At 49.8% G+C, this 15560-nt stretch overlaps 1 protein-coding gene across 7 annotated transcripts in view; it reads left to right on the top strand.

The window, feature by feature from the left end:
• Positions 1–1884: 1884 nt before the first annotated feature.
• The window catches only part of RALGPS1 (Ral GEF with PH domain and SH3 binding motif 1), a 289045-nt gene continuing 275369 nt past the window's right edge, over positions 1885–15560 (top strand). For 6 of the 7 annotated variants that reach the window (XM_082622855.1, XM_082622854.1, XM_082622856.1 and 3 more), the window contains exons 1-2: positions 1885–2063; positions 11151–11343. The gene's annotated coding sequence lies outside the window, so the exon portion shown is untranslated. Of the gene's footprint in view, positions 2064–11150; positions 11344–15560 lie in introns of those variants that run through there. The other variant, XM_082622858.1, reaches the window with a different exon arrangement.

The raw sequence follows: 15560 nt of genomic DNA, 5'->3' as shown, positions 1-15560 counted from the left end.
ACATGCCTTAGCCATTACTCCCAATTCTTGTATCTTCCCAGCCCTAGACAACCACAAATGTACTCTCTATATAGATTTGCCTATTCTGGACATTTTACATAAATGGAATCATATGTGATCTGGCTTTTTCACTTAGCATGTTTTCAAGGTTCATCCGTGTTACTGCATGCATTAGTACTTCATTTCTTTTTATATTCCATTGTATGGATATACCACATTTTATTTATCCACTTATCAGCTGATGGACACTGGGTTATTTCCACTTTTGGGATATTGTGAACATTTGTGTACCAGTTTTTTATATGGACATATGTCTTCCTTTCTCTTGGGCATATACCTAGGAATTCTTGGATCACATGGTAACCCTATGTTTAACTTTTTTTTTTTTGCGGTACGCGGGCCTCTCACTGTTGCGGCCTCTCCCGTTGAGGAGCACAGGCTCCAGACGCGCAGGCTCAGCGGCCATGGCTCACGGGCCCAGCCGCTCCACGGCATGTGGGATCTTCCCGGACCGGGGCACGAACCCATGTCCCCTGCATCGGCTCCTGTTAGGTACCAGGCCTTCTTCCATGTGTCACCTCATTGAACGCTCCCAGCAGCCTTTCTGAAGAGGGTGCTATTTTCAGCATATTTATTTTTCAATAAAGAAACAGAGAGGCACAGAGATGTTAAATAACTTGCTTACTTACACACAGCTTGCTGGTGGCAGAAGCAGAGTTTGGATTCAGGCAGTCAAAAGTCCCCAGAGTTTGCACTCAACACCGACCCTGTGCATTTCTGAATCCAAAGGCTCTGAGCAGAATGAACCATTGCATTACATTGTCTCTTGTTCTCTTTAAGTAAAATAGCTAAGTATCTTCTTTGTTGATGATTCTTTCTTAATGCAACATGGCAGAAATTTCCCTCAGAGACTCCTGAAGACTCAGAAATGGTTTAATTTCCACTGACTCTGTTTCTTTTCTTTTTGTTTCTCTCTTTTTCTTCCATAAGCTTTGGGAAGACAGTAACCAAATCTTTCCATACGCTGATGTTACTGCAAAATGAATTTGAAAATTGTCAAAATGACGTTCTACTTGTCTGTGTGTCCAAGAATCATTCAGAGTAACGCAGGACATAGGGCCTCCTTTCTGTGGGAGGCCGAGCAGAGATTTTCTGTGGTTCTGACTTACAGGGCTTCACAGAACTGGCTTCAACTGTCTTTACAACTTACCTCTGCGACTTTAATCAAATGACTTAACCCTTCTGCTCACCTCATCGTGCGTGGCAGAGTAAAGAATCTGAGAGCAGAGAGACAACAGACAACCTCATTTCTCAGCTTAGCACTTGTGTGGTCTTGGGCAAGTCCCTTCACCTTGAGGGGCTTAATTTTGCCCAGCTGTAAAATAAATGGGCTGGACCCGAGGCTCTCGAAGGTTTCTTCTGGCTCTGACGTTCTGTGTTCTGTGCCTACCTCCGAGTTGTAAAGAATGGGCATTAAGGTGATGTTTCTCACAAAACCATTTTTTGTTGAAAACAATAAATCCTAGGTAGAGGTTTCAAGTGTAAATTGTATGAGGCCTGGAAGGATGTATGGGGAATAAGATGCGCTGCTATTTCTAGGAAGGGGATGGGCGTGGCGGGGCGCTGAGGAGGGTGTGCGGGCAGCTGAGCATCCTTGCAGGCGGAGACCACGTCCGAAGGTTGCAGCGGAGGCCGAGGCCAGGGAGGACCTAGGCTGCAGCGGCTGCGCACTGGCGCGCCCAGCCGGTCGATTTGCGTGTCTCCGCCTCTGCGACGAGCTGGTTGGGGAGACTGGTCTGGCGCCGCGTGCCGATTGGCTGAGCGGCCCGCCGCTCAGACCCAGGAGAGGACGGTTCCTACTGCGGCTGGGCGCCGGCTCCGCTCCTTCGTCGGCCCGCGCTCCAGCTGCGCCCGGCCCTGGCCCGGCTTGGCCCGGCCCCGGCCTCCGAGCGAAGGCGCCGCTGCCGCCTGGGCCGCTCCCAGGGCCATGAGGAGGCGGCGGCAGCCACTGCGGCCCGCGTCAAGGTGACCGGCCGGGACTGCGGCGGCGGCGAGAGCGAGCGGTGAGAGGAGCGGCTGGCGGGGCGGGGCGGGGCCCTGAGGGCCGGGCCGGAGGGAGCTGCAGGTGTGTGGGGCGGGACCCTGAGGGGCCGCTGGGCCGGGGAGGGGCCTCGGGGCAGGGGGCGGGGCAGGGGTGTGTGTGGGGATTGTGTCCGGCGGTCTCGGGCACGGGGACCGGGCCGGCGGCTTTAGGTGTGTGGAGGGGATGGGGGTTTTGGTATGGAGTACAGCGGGTGTGGGGGTGGAGGTGGGGAAAGGCCGCCGGTGCGGGGGGCGGGGCTGGAGGAGGCAGCTGGGAGGGGCCGAGGGGGCTGCAGGTGCGGGGGGCGGGGCCGGGTGGGACCACAGGTTTACCGGGGGAGGGGGCTGCGAGGTGAGGCCAAAGCGGGCGGAGAGACCGGACCTGAGGAAACCACAGGTGCAGGGGGCGGGGCTAGGGAGACCTGCATTGGTGGGGGGCGGGGCCCCGAGTGGTTGCAGGTCCGGAAGCGGGGCCCCAGGTAAGAAGCGGGCAAAGGGTGAGTGGTCGCGGGAAAAGGGAAAGCCGCCCTCCCCGCTGTCCAGGGAGTTTGAGTGGAAGCAGGAGCTTTGGGCTCTCTGAGGATTCTGGAGGCTTCGAGGTTGCGGCTGGGCCGGAAGGGCCGGCTAGGCCTGCCTGTGCGTCTCCTGAGTCGGACTTGGGTCTTAGCTGCCCTGGTTACTAGGCCGGCGGCTTCCCCCATGCCACGCCGTGCCCTTAAGTGGGGCGCCCCGTTTTTCAGTCTCGGGGGCTTTTCCTGTCTCCTAGATTGGTGGGGCGGTTGGCTTTCATTCCATCAGCTGTTGAGGAATGTGTGTGCTGGCAGAGTAGTTAGTGTGAAGCTTGAAGGGTTCTGGCTTGCTGTTTCCTGGTACCAGATGTTGCTGCAAATCTTAACAGTGGTCGTCTCCAAAAGACTGAAATGGCAGCCTGGTGAGCGGGCAGAACAGGAGTGAGGGTTCAGAAGCTTTTACCTCTGTGTTACCTGGAGAGTCTCTCACCTCTCTGAGCTTTGTTTCTTCCTTTGCAAAGTGAGCATCCTGGTTCTTGCCTTGTGTGCCTCTCAGGGGCCTTGTGAGGATGGGATGGAACAGTGCCTACTGGGCACATCGTCGGGTAAAGTTGTGAGTCTGCTGCCTCTGTGCCCATGGGCAGATTGTGTTTGGAGACTGAGGGTCGAAAGAGGAGGGGATTTCTAATCGGTAGACCATTGCTTGCTTGAGGTTGGGGTGAGGTTTGTGGTGAGATGGTGACTGCTGCTCCCCGTGAGGCCTCTGAGGGAGCTGTGGCAGATGGAAAGCACAGGAACATTTCATTGTTTGCTGACCTTTAGACCCCAGCCCCAGTGAGGACTCTGAACTGGAGCATGAGGCTTAGACTTGAGCCTTATGGAATTTCCCCTCCCCACCCAAGTATGACCCTGATTTTACCACATGCCAGAAGGAGGACACCCACAGTAGGGGAATGCCAGAACTTTGTTAGGCTTCTACCGGGCAGAGAGAAGAAAGCGAGGTGATGGGGTTCCCTCCTGTTTGGAAGGGTGTCCCATACCCATACGTGTGACCTTTCATTGCACAGTGCCTCTGCTCACTAGCAGTGTGACTAATTCCTGCTGCCTGTGTTGCAGGCACAGAAGAGAAAGCAGGAGGAGGCTTCTCCTGTACTGGCCTGCAGTTTTCTTCACTTCAGATGCTGTGGGACTTTGGGGGACCAACCCCCATGGTGCTGGCCTCTCTCACTACCACCTGGTGTGGCGGTGACCCAGTGGCATCATGGGGATGGCATCTAAGGGATGGGTCCTTACTGGGGCCCGTGCTTGTGTGGCAGGCACCCAGAGGCTCTAAAAGCAGCATGTGTGAATGATCCCATTCTGTCCCAGCAGAAACGATGTACATGTCTCTCAGAGATTGCTGCGCTCTGGGTGACCATCATGCTCTGTGGGTTAAAAGGAAAGCCCAAACTTGGTGGCACACAAGAGCTAGAAAATGTGTTGGGTAATGAGGGGACTGGCTTTGTGATTGGTGGTGTTGGACTGACAGCATCCAGGGTTGAGAGAGAAACTTCGTTAATGGAAAATCTTGCATCCAGGGCTCTCTGTGGTGTGGCTCCCGTCTACCTGATTTTCCTTTTCAGCATGGAGGGTCAGAGCTCTGGCTCGGAAGTCAGAGAGATACGTGTTTGAAGCCTTATACACCAGTTTCTTAGCTTCTCAGAGCTTTCATCTCCTTATCTGTAAGACAAGGATAATCATGTCCACCTTGAGAGGTTGTTATGAAGAATAAATTTGACAAGATCTGTGAAAGCAGATATAGTAGGCTGTCAGTGTTAGGGTATGTTTCTGCCCCTCCCTGACTGCCCATCTTTCAACACAACAAAACAGCATGTCGCATGTGAGGAGAGCAGGACAAGTCATTTTGAGGCCTTCACTTCTTATGTAACCTTGATCAGAGCCCTTCCCCTGTCCAGGCCTCAGTTTTCTTAGCTGAGTGAGGATGGTGTTAGAATACGGGAACATCAAGAGTGATCCCAGCTCTGGCCTTCTCATTGTCACGTTTTCCCGAAAGGCAGGAGGGAGGAAGCTAGTGACCTGTTGTTTAGCTCTTCTTTTAAAAATACCTGTTGAGAGCTTCCCTGGTGGCGCAGTGGTTGAGAATCTGCCTGCTAATGCAGGGGACACGGGTTTGAGCCCTGGTCTGGGAGGATCCCACATGCCGCGGAGCAACTAGGCCCGTGAGCCACAACTACTGAGCCTGTGCGTCTGGAGCCTGTGCTCCACAACAAGAGAGGCCGCGATAGTGAGAGGCCCGCTCACCGCGATGAAGAGTGGCCCCCGCTTGCCACAACTAGAGAAAGCCCTCGCACAGAAACGAAGACCCAACACAGCAAAAATAAATTAATTAATTAATAAAAACTCCTACCCCCAACATCTTAAAAAACAAAAACAAAAACCTGTTGAGCACTTTGCCTGGCACATAGTAGGTGCTCATTAAATACTTGTCAAAGGGACAGATGAAGGACTTTCAGAAAAAGGTATGGCGGATTATCTCTGCTGCTTATATGTATGCAATATCTGCACCTTCAAAGTGCATTTTATTTACTGCAGAAAAAAATGTTGCAACAACTTTATAGTGAAATTAGTGAAGCTCAACATGAAAGACAAAAGTTGTTTCACAGTCCTATTGCACCACAAATTAAGCTCACCCAGTTTTTCATAAACATACAAGTTTTTTTCATGGTTGCAGTCATATGTATGTGAGCATTTGGAAAAGGCCTGGCAATAAGGAGTTTCTTTAAATGGTGTTTTTGTCTTATTTTTTTTAAGAATTAAAAAAATCACACATGGATTTTTTTTAAAAAGACAAGTAGTTCAAGGGGGACAAATTGTAAAGTGTCTTTCTTGCCTCAAGCTGCCAGTTCCCAGTCTTCTCCCTAGTGACAACCACTATTACCATTTTCTTGTTTTGTTATATATTTTTTCTCTTATACAAAGAATAGCATCCTATACGTACTCTTGTTCCTTTATTTATTTACTTGATCTATTTGGAAATTGTTCCAACATTGGAAAATGTTCCAATTGGTACATACAATTCCTCCTTAATAGATGTTTTTGACTGATATCTTAAGCACAATTTTGTGTCTCCACGCTCCCCCACCCCTCCATGATGTTTACTCAGTAATGGTTAGCAGTCATTGTTTAGAAGACTAACAAGAGATAGCCCTTGTTTTTCTCTAGGAAAGAAATGGCTTTGGTTCCAGTGAACAATAGACTAAAGGGCAATCCATGTATCTGGATGCAAGGCAGACACAGAAAGAGAAAGGAAAAGGGATTTGTTCACTAGTAATTGAAAACTGATTTTTCATTCAGCCCATGATTCAAAGTCCGGCTCTGTCACTTACTGGCTGTATGACTTGGGGCAATTTACCTAATCTTTCTGCGTTTCAGTTTCCTTATCTGTAAAATGGATGGTGATAATAGGATCTGCCTTTTGGGGTTTTTGTGTAGAAGAAATGAGATCATGTATGCAAAGTACTTGCAGTAATAGGTCATCGTAGGTGCTCAAGAAGAGGTAGCTGCTGTGTTATTAATAATCTAAACTAGACTCTTATTCTTTGTTAGCAGATATTTACTGGACAGCTGAGGGTGAGCCATGGAGAATGCCCAAAGTCCTTGCCCTCAGGGTGCTCACATACTGTGCAGAGAGACAGGCACACAAGTCACTGATGACAGAACAGGGCTTAGCGGTGGGGAGGTGAGCAGTATGGGGCTCAGGGAGGCAGGAAACAATGACTTTCCCTTGGTGGTTTGGGAATGGCTTCTCAGTTCAACTTTTCCCTTCTCTGTGAAATCTACTCAGTTCCTCTACAAGTGACCACTCCTGTCTGTGCTCCCTTGGCTTTCATTGTGTGTACACCTTGACCAGATCATGCGCCTCACTATTGCATGCATTATTCTATGCCTGTGTCTCCTCCCTGCACAGGGAAAGTTTCCTGCTTTCTTTGCTTCTGAGTCTCCAGGGTGGGCTCTTGGTGGACATTGTGATGGACCTCTGCTCAGACAGGTCATGCTACCGAACGTTGGCAGACTCTTATTGATAGGTCTCTGGTGAATCCCAGACTCTGGACTCTAGTGCTTCATTCCCCAAGTATTTGAGTGCTGACTGAGACACACATGTGCCATATACTAGTGGTAGGCTTTGGGTCTGAGTGGCGATACTTGTCCTACAAAGTCTTAGGGGTGGGAGAGGGAAGAATTATTTGCTCCAGATGCTCCAGGACAAGATGGGGAAACAGAAAGAAGGACAAATCGGAAAATGAACTGCTCATACTTGCTGAAGCCCACCTCCCCCTTCCCCAGAAGTGTGGCTGCTGACCCTTCCCTTGAGGTGGACTTGCGGAGGAGCAGGCCTCAGGGAGCTGAGTAGATGGTCTTTAGATTCTGATCAGGGATGGGGAGAGTTGGTTGGGTTGGCTTCTGTGAGGGCCATCCTGGGGCCACTTCCTTCCTGTGGGCATCCATCCACCAGCCTTGTTGCGCTCCTGCTTTGGGCCAAGCCCTCTGCTGAGTGCTGGGCACATGGAGATGAAGGAGCTCCATCCTGCCCTTGGGGAGCGGATGGTTGGTGGAGGAGTCACGTGCAAACAGAATGTGACCAGGAGGGGATTGGCGGTGACAGAGGACCCCGAGTGAAGTGGCCAAGCAGATTCACACTCTGGAGCCAGATCTGGGTTCCAATTCTGGCTCCTCCACACACAACCTCTGTGACCTCGGGCCAGTGTCTTCCCCACTCTTAGTCTCAGTTAACTGATTTGTAAAATGGGGATGGCAGGGTTCCCTTACTGGGGGCTGTCATTGAAGATTCCGTGGAATAACGCCGTGGGCTGCTTAGCGTGGTGCCTGACGGGAAGCTGATGCTTACAGAGTGCTCACTGTCTTTTATTTATCCTTGGTGCTGGGGCAGCACCAGGAAGCACCTGTTTGGCTGTTTTCTCCAGGTTCTAGTGTAGACGGTGCCAGTTGGTGGTGAAGGTGATGGCCAAGGTATCTGAGAAACCAGCTCTGAAGTCACAGAGTGCTCAAGGAGTCCTTGGGACTTTCCTTACAGGCCCACAGGTGTTTCCTCCCCCGTTTTTGCATGAGCTCTTCTCACAGGTGGTTCTAGCCCAGCTCCATCGCGAGCACCTTCTCTTTGACCCCCTGCACTGAGCAGTTCCACGGCTTTTCCCCAAAGGGAGGCATGAGTCAGGCTTGTCTCACCTGCACTTACTGAGGAGAGCAGAGACCATGAAGACGTGGAGAGGCACATTCTTCCCTGGTTTTTCTGCAGAGCTTTCAAATCCATTGTGTTCTTCAAAGGAGATTTATCTCCTGAGCGTCAAAGAGGCAGACAGGGGAGCACTTACAGCAGACTCTGGAGTCAGGCCTGTGTGGGTTTGTGTCCTGACCCTACTCACAAACCCTCTGGCTTTGGGCAGGTGACCACTCCTCTTTTCCTCATCAATACAGGAAGTGTGATGGTACTTACCTCCATCTGGTTCTTACAGGACTTCAAGGAGATGACGAGGAACAGGGCTTAGCATAGTGCTTGCACTTCATGAGCATCCAGTCAGCGTGAGCTAGAATAATCTTCTCTTAACCCATTGTTAGAGGGCTGTCAGGATGCTTGTTTTTTTGCAGGGGATGTTAACTTATTGCCTGTGGAAGTTATGTGAGTTATTGCACAAGGAATGTGTTAAAGCTCAGAGTTACTTGGTGGTGAGGGCTGGTGGGAGCACCCAGGGTGGCAGGCAGTACTCAGCCTGCACTGGGACTGTGCACGCAAGCCTTGACGCCCACAAAAGCAGTAGGTGCTGATGAGGGGGAGGGTGGAGTCACCCCAAGCGTGGGCCTTGTCTCAGACCTGTCCAGGAACTGAAGGCTGGTTTCCCAAGTACTTTCTATTTCACTGTTCTGTGATTCCATGTAAATAAATGGGACTTTAATATAAACTTATGCAACATTATACTTTCCCTCTTTAGGATTTAAATATTTTTATTATCAGATTTTATATTAAGGTTAAGACAGTTAACTTGAGTAATCAGAAGAAAATGTAAATGTTTGGCCTCAACAGTCAAAGGTTTCTTTGAAAATCATCTTATTAGAGACAAAAGAAAGAGTAACGAATGTAATTAAATTCGTATTTATTGGATACAGTAATTCTCACCCATTCTTGTATAAGCTTGATAAGTAGGTCAAGGGGAATCTGTGTTTTTGATACATTTCTGAGTGATTAAATATTTATGGAAAACAAGTTAATAAATTCAGGAGAATTTGCTGTGTCTCTTTTTGTGGCAATAAAGTCTCTTATGTGGAATTAGTGACTTTCACTATTTTAAGATATTTTTTATTTTGTGCCCTCCCTGTAGCTGTGTTTTGTTTTTTCTTTCTAGGTACCATATCTCCAGCACTTTCAGGCCACTGGCATTTAGGAGTGTTCCCACGGGGCTCCCACAAAGCCCTGCTCTGGCGTGTAGCAGCCTCGGCTTCCTGTGACTCCCCCACCAGACTTTGCAGAGTCAAAGTCTGCATTTCTTCTTCCCACTGTATTCAGGGCCTAGCCCAGGGCTAGTGCTCGGCAGCCAGAACGATCTGAGTGTGTTGTTCCCTCTGCTTAAATCCCTTCAGTAGCTTCTGGTTTCTCTTAGAAAAAACCCAAATCGTTTGCATGGCCCGCGGGTGTAACGACGTGCTCTTCCGTGTCACTGGTGTAACTGTTGTTCCTCACGTCCAGCTCCCCGGTGCAGGGTGTGCAGTCCCGTCACACCATGGACTGTGGCTTTGCTCACAGTCCTGTCCTCAGTGCCTGCCGTAGCATCTGGCACGTAGCAAGTAGTACATAAATGCTTGTTAAATGGACAAATGAAATAAAGGGTGAGTGCCCAGTGACTGATTTGAATCTATAAAATGAGAAGGTTGTTGGATCTGAGGTCCCTTCATTATAAAATATTTCAACACTTTACAAAGTCTCTGATACCTGTGTCTTTAGCCTCATAATGATTCTGCAGGGTAGGTGGGGCGGGCTTTGGTGTGTGGAGGAGAAAATGGAAGCTCAGACAGGGTGAAGGAATTGCCCAAGATGGAGCTATGGGAGACACAGAGGGCTCCTCAGGAGTCTTTTCTCACAGCCCGGGCTGCCTTGAGGTGTGGTTTCTGACACACATTGGAAGAATCACAGGTGAGATAGGGAAACAGGGATTCATGGACAAAAGGTACTTGTAATAGTTTCTCTTGGTTTTAGTTGTTTTAATGTTCCTGATAATTGAATTTGAAGAGTTGTGTTCAGTTTGGGGTGATGGGTTTAAGGTCTGCTTTCATTCTAGGGACCAGGAAACCCTGATCTTTCTTATAAATAGCGAAGGTACGGGATTGATGCATGTGCTGATTAGTTGATAACTAAGATTAGAATTTGTTCTTTCTGGGAAGCTTTTTGATAAAATTAGAAGTTACTTGCTGATTGATATGTAGCATTACTTTGCTGTTTTCAAAAGATGCTGGTTGCTTCAGTTAGCCTATTTCTCTAATTTATCTCTGGGTATACCTGCCACGGGGCTCTTCTGCAGTGAGCATTGCTGTGGCCGTTGTGCTCACCAGTTGTAGTGTCAGTCTGATCTGAAGGTTAGAGATCATTGAGTCCACGCTTCCTACTCTCCACATGAGGATGGGGACTTTGCCAGGGTTTCATACTCAGGCGTACTGATTCTCCACCTGTAAAACCCATCCATTTGTATGTTGCAGTTTCTCAGTAGCTGCCTGCAGGTCATGTAACGTTGCTCATAGACCATGTCCATGAAGAAGCATTTCTCTCTGACGAAAACCTCAGCTTCCGGGTCCCCTGTTGAATCTACAGTGTGACTGGGGAAGAGGAGCTAACACCTGACTTGGTGCCCAGCACCAGTATTCGGTGATGGTGGCTGGCTGAGAAAAGGCAGTGCCTCTTGTGGTCTGCTAGCAATATGCGTGTTGATCTTAGGGGGTTTCATCATGATGTTAGGGGGCTGAGAGGTTATTGGAACCTACTTTTATCAATATAGCCAGTATACTTGTGGAACAGAGAGAGCAGCCTGGTATTATAGGAGGATCACTGGGTATGAAGCCAGAATGCCAAGTGTGTCACTTTGCTCTGACACCTGCTTTCCAAGTAAATAGGAATATCCCCAGTGTGTGTGCATCCTTTCGTTAGTGGGAAAGCCCCATTTTTTTTTTTTTCTTTTTTTTGCGGTATGCGGGCCTCTCACTGCTGTGGCCTCTCCCGTCGCGGAGGCTCCGGACGCACAGGCTCAGCGGCCATGGCTCACGGGCCCAGCCGCTCCGCGGCATGTGGGATCTTCCTAGACCGGGGCACGAACCTGTGTCCCCTGCATCGGCCGGTGGACTCTCAACCACTGCGTCACCAGGGAAGCCCTGAAAGCCCCAGTTTTAAGATCTGAGGTTGCTTTGTGAGGGTTGCGTCAGAGTAAAGAGAGCTCGATGTTATTAAACTCTTGTACCAGTCACGAAAGGCAGCCTTATTCCTTGTTCTTCCCTGTCTTCCAGACCTGCCTGCCTGCCAGTCCATCTGTCCATCCGCCGTCCATCCATCCATCTACCCACCCACCCTCGCATCCATCCAGTCCTTGTTCAGGGCCTGCTGAGTGCTAGCACTGTGCCGAGTGTGGGGCTGCAGTAGAGGAAAAAGACAAGTCTGGTCCTTGCTGTCTTTTGGCTCGCAGTCTAGTAGTGAAGTTAAGTAAGTATAAAAATAAGTACAAAAACCGTAACAAATAAGTGTACGAAAGATTAATTACAGCACTGACAATGGCTGTAAAAGAAGAGTACAAGGTGTTCAGAGGCCATAAACCAGATGGGTGGCCAGAGACAGCTTCCCAGAGGAAAGAGGAGTTGGAGTTGCAAGGTGAAGAGGTGGCGGCTGCATGTGTCGTGATCCCAGTTGGGGCAAGGGTGTGGTGAATTCGCGAAGTCACACAGCCCGGGTGGTCAGAGCCCTGAGCGTGAGGGGACTCTGCAGCGCTCACGGCCCAGTGGTCAGGGCATTGCTTTCTTGACCTGTGCTGGAAACGCCCGACAGAGTCTGTCGTTGCTGACTCTTCTTTTTCAGAACTCCCATCTATCGCCAAAAGCATCTGTTACTGAAACATTACCTGCCATGGTTTCCCAGATAGCAGTTGGCCTTGTTTTTATTGCTTTAAAGATTGGTTGCTTCCTTTGCTTCTTGAGGGGGTGGAAGAACACCTTGATCTCATTAGTGGTTTCACTCATGAAGTAAACACTTACTGAGCGTGTAGCTGGGCCTGGCACTGCAGTCCTTGCCCTCAGGAGCCCACCAGCCGACAGATGGGAGTAAATAAATGACGAGGATGTTGTGTCGGGGCTGGTAAGTAGTGGAAGTGGAAGCTCATGGCACCAAGTCAGACTCACAGGATCTCAAAGATAGATGTTCTGTGTCCCAGGTGCAGGGGGACACAGGCAGAGGAAACAGATAACAGGAGTCCAGAAGCAGGAGAGAGCATGCTGCGGCTCAGGTGTGGTGAGCTGTGTGGGGTTGCAGGAAACAGGTCAGAAAGGTGGTTTGGGGTCAGTCCTCCGAGGGACTCGCGGGCAGCGCTTAGGAGTTCGGACGTTCTCCTGTGGCCGGTGGAGATTTGTTCCAGAGTTATAGGAGGAGAGAAACTCCTTCAGATATACTCCTGGTGTGGAGGATGGGTGGTATGGGAGGAGACTGGCATTTGGGAGATGGGTGAGGGAGCCATGGGGATGGAGAGGAGAAGGTGGGTTCGAGAGAAACCGAGGTAGAGGCCTCTCTCCTTGGAGATTTAGCGGATGGGAGGGCGGGCGGGCAGTGCCAGGGTTTCTCACTTAGTGATGTGAGGTGCCGGACAGTCACAGGATAAGGAACGTGAGAGGAGTGTTGAGTTGGGAGGGGAAGTTGTGAGTTTGGTTTTGGCCATTTTGAGTTTGGGACACCTGTGGGACAGCACCTGGCAGCTGGCCCACTCGCCTGGAGCTCAGAGAGAGGTCTGAACCAGAGCAGAATCCTCCGTGGTGTTTGTGGGGGAGAGGCTGGTCATCTGTGTGTTGAAGGGTTTTCACAGGTGGTTCTGATGCCCCACTGGTCTGGAGAGAGAGCCGTGGCCCTTGGGGAGGTGGGAGTTACTCAGCAGGGTTATGAGTAGGGACCAGAGGTCCTGGCTGGACTGCTGGGGGGGCCAGCGCGCGGCCGGGGCACAGTGGGAGAGCTGGGGGAGGAGCGGCCTAGGAAGGTGATGCTGTGGGAATTGGTGGGGGCGGGATCCCCTCCAGCTCTCTCCCCGCAGGGCCTCTGCCCCTGCCCCCCGGAAGCTGAGTGCTCTGGTGCCACCCCCAACCCCCTTATTTTCCCTAACAGCGGAGCCATTCCCACATGAGAGAGGTCGTTTTAATGACCTTTGCTTCCGTGTGTGTGTGTGTGTGTGTGTGTGTGTGTGTGTGTGTGTGTGTGAGAAAGACTCTGCAGAGGAGGCTCTGCATCCAGCCTCTAAACCCTTCAGCCTCTCTCAGAACCTTCTCGAGAAATCCACCCCGCCTTCTCTTGCTGGCCCTTCGGACTGAAATCTCTGGCTCCTGAAGCAGGAAAGTTGGGGCCCCATCTGGCATTCTGGGGTTCAGGGTGGGTCTGCAACCTCAGTGGGAAGGGGATGTGTCTAGATCCCAGGAAAGGCAGCTAGCAGACATGTGGGAGGAAGTTCTGAAGGTGAGAAACCACTGGGCCTGGACCAATGTGGTGTGGGAGCCCTGTGACTTGGGAGTGCATCCTTGGTCCCCCATGTGTCCTGAGCTTGGATAACAGGGAAGAGCCTGCTGTAGAATTTCCAGAACTTGCAAGTAAGGTCTTAGAGTTATGAGAGGACCTGAGATCTACTCAGACGGCTGGTGGAGGGAGGGTCCCAAGTTGTCAAAGTGGAGTTCTATCCCCCTGGTAGGACAGAATGCCTCAGATCAGCTAACAGAACCTGGGGAAGAGCCTTTAATCTGAGAGAGCCAGTGGGAGACTGATCGGTGATCCAACATCTCTGTTGTAAGTATCACCCTGAACCCAAAGACCTAGGAGTGTAGGGCGGAGGCAGAGACCCGCTTACCACTGACCCTGGTGCTGAAAGCCACAGCTGAGGAGCAGTGAGGCAGGATCAGGGATACCTGGAGGGAAGTAGCTGTCCTTAATACCAGGGCCAACCATCCTGGTATGAAGCCGTTTGTTCCTCAGGAAAGGAAGAAGAAAAGGGATTAATGTTTGTTTAGTTGAGAAAGCCCAATGCTTAGTTGAAGAGAAGGGAATAGATGGATAGATGGGAGTGCATGTACCTTACAGAACATAACATGTTCAGCTCTGTGGGACGGAACATAAAGAAATGGTTGAGAGTAGGGGGTCAGACTGAGCTGGGTTCAAATCCTGCCTTTGCCCAAGGGCTTGCTGCCAGAGCCAGGGAGGATACTCTTATCGACTGTGTGTCCTTGGATAAGTTATCTAACTTCTTTGGGCCTCAGTCTTCTCACTTGAAACAATACCCAATGATAACAATACCCATCTTGGAGAATTTTTGTAAGGACCAAGTGGTACATTCCTACGGGTAAGGTGCTTACCAAAGTATCTGTCACAGAGTGTTGCTTCAGTAAATGACAGTAGTCACAGTGATGATGATGGTACCATCACCAGCTGAGGACCTCTGCAGGTATCTGCACTGGACTACACCCCACCCATATAGCAAGTGTGTGAAGTAAAAAACTTCAGCAGTAACAGGGGCAGCCATGTGAACATCGCCTGCGGGCGGGCGGGAGCGCTGAGAGGATAAGGATGACAGTGGAGCATCACAGGAAAGGTTACATGATGGAAGGTGAAAAAGCCCCAGGCCCAGGAACCTTGGTCAGGGGAGTGTTATTGACTGTGAAGAAGCGAGGCAAGAGGATTCTGGGTCAACAGCTGGAGGTGATGAGGAGAAAGTAGCACATTAGCCTTAGTCTTTAGTGACGATAGAGATTGGCACCACCTCTTTCACCTCCCTCAGTGTTCGGTGGGCACTGGGGGAGGTGGCATGAGAGGTTATTTACCTCAGGTCTGTTTGTCAACTCCACAAAGTCTCATTTTTATGAATAGGCTTATTACAGAGTAGCCTCATATTAAATGGTTTGTATTGATAGGATGAAAATCAATGAGTCAATCAATCAATTTCTGGCTCTTTCCAGGGAAGTCTAAACATAGTAATAGTGACAATATCTCCAAATATTGGTAAAGATTTAATGCAATTCCAATGATACATTTTATGAAACTTGATCAAATAGCGATCTTCATCTGGAAAAATAAATTGGTAAAAAAAATTTTAAGGCAGTGAAATGGCCTCTTTCTTCCAGATTCTGTTTGTTTCAGTGAATGTTTGAGTTGCCTGCTCTGTGTAAAAACAGCACTTGCCCTTTTGTTGGAGGAATATAAAAATGGGTATCTATTGTGATACATATTCTCATATAACCTTTTATCATTCTCTTTATGAGGGAGCCATTTCTGTAGGTTAGGGTATGAATGACAGAGAACTCAAAATAATGAAGACATAAATAAGATTGAAGTTTCTGTCTTACGTGTGAGAAGTCAGGAGGGTAATCAGCTCAGAGTATTGAGCCTACGTGGTCAGAGACCCAGGTTCCTTCTGTCTTGTTCCATCGGGAGGTGATCTTGGGGATGGCCAAGGTCACTTTGTGGCCTGAGTGGCTGCTGGAACTCTAGCTTTTGCATCTACATTGCAGCCTTTGAGGGCCACTTTGCAGCAATTGCACATGACACTTCTTGCATCCCGTCGGCCTTCTCTCGGTCTTATGGCCACACATGGCAGTAAGGGAAGCTGGGAAATGTAACCTGTATTCAGGGAAACCATATGTCCATCTAAAAACCAGAAGTTCTATTACTGAAGAAGAAGAGGAGGA

Source organism: Mesoplodon mirus, assembly GCF_964341445.2.
Source record: "Mesoplodon mirus genome assembly, chromosome: 1".
In the NCBI taxonomy this organism is placed as follows: domain Eukaryota; kingdom Metazoa; phylum Chordata; class Mammalia; order Artiodactyla; family Ziphiidae; genus Mesoplodon; species Mesoplodon mirus.
This window is presented reverse-complemented; position numbering and strand designations above follow the sequence as displayed.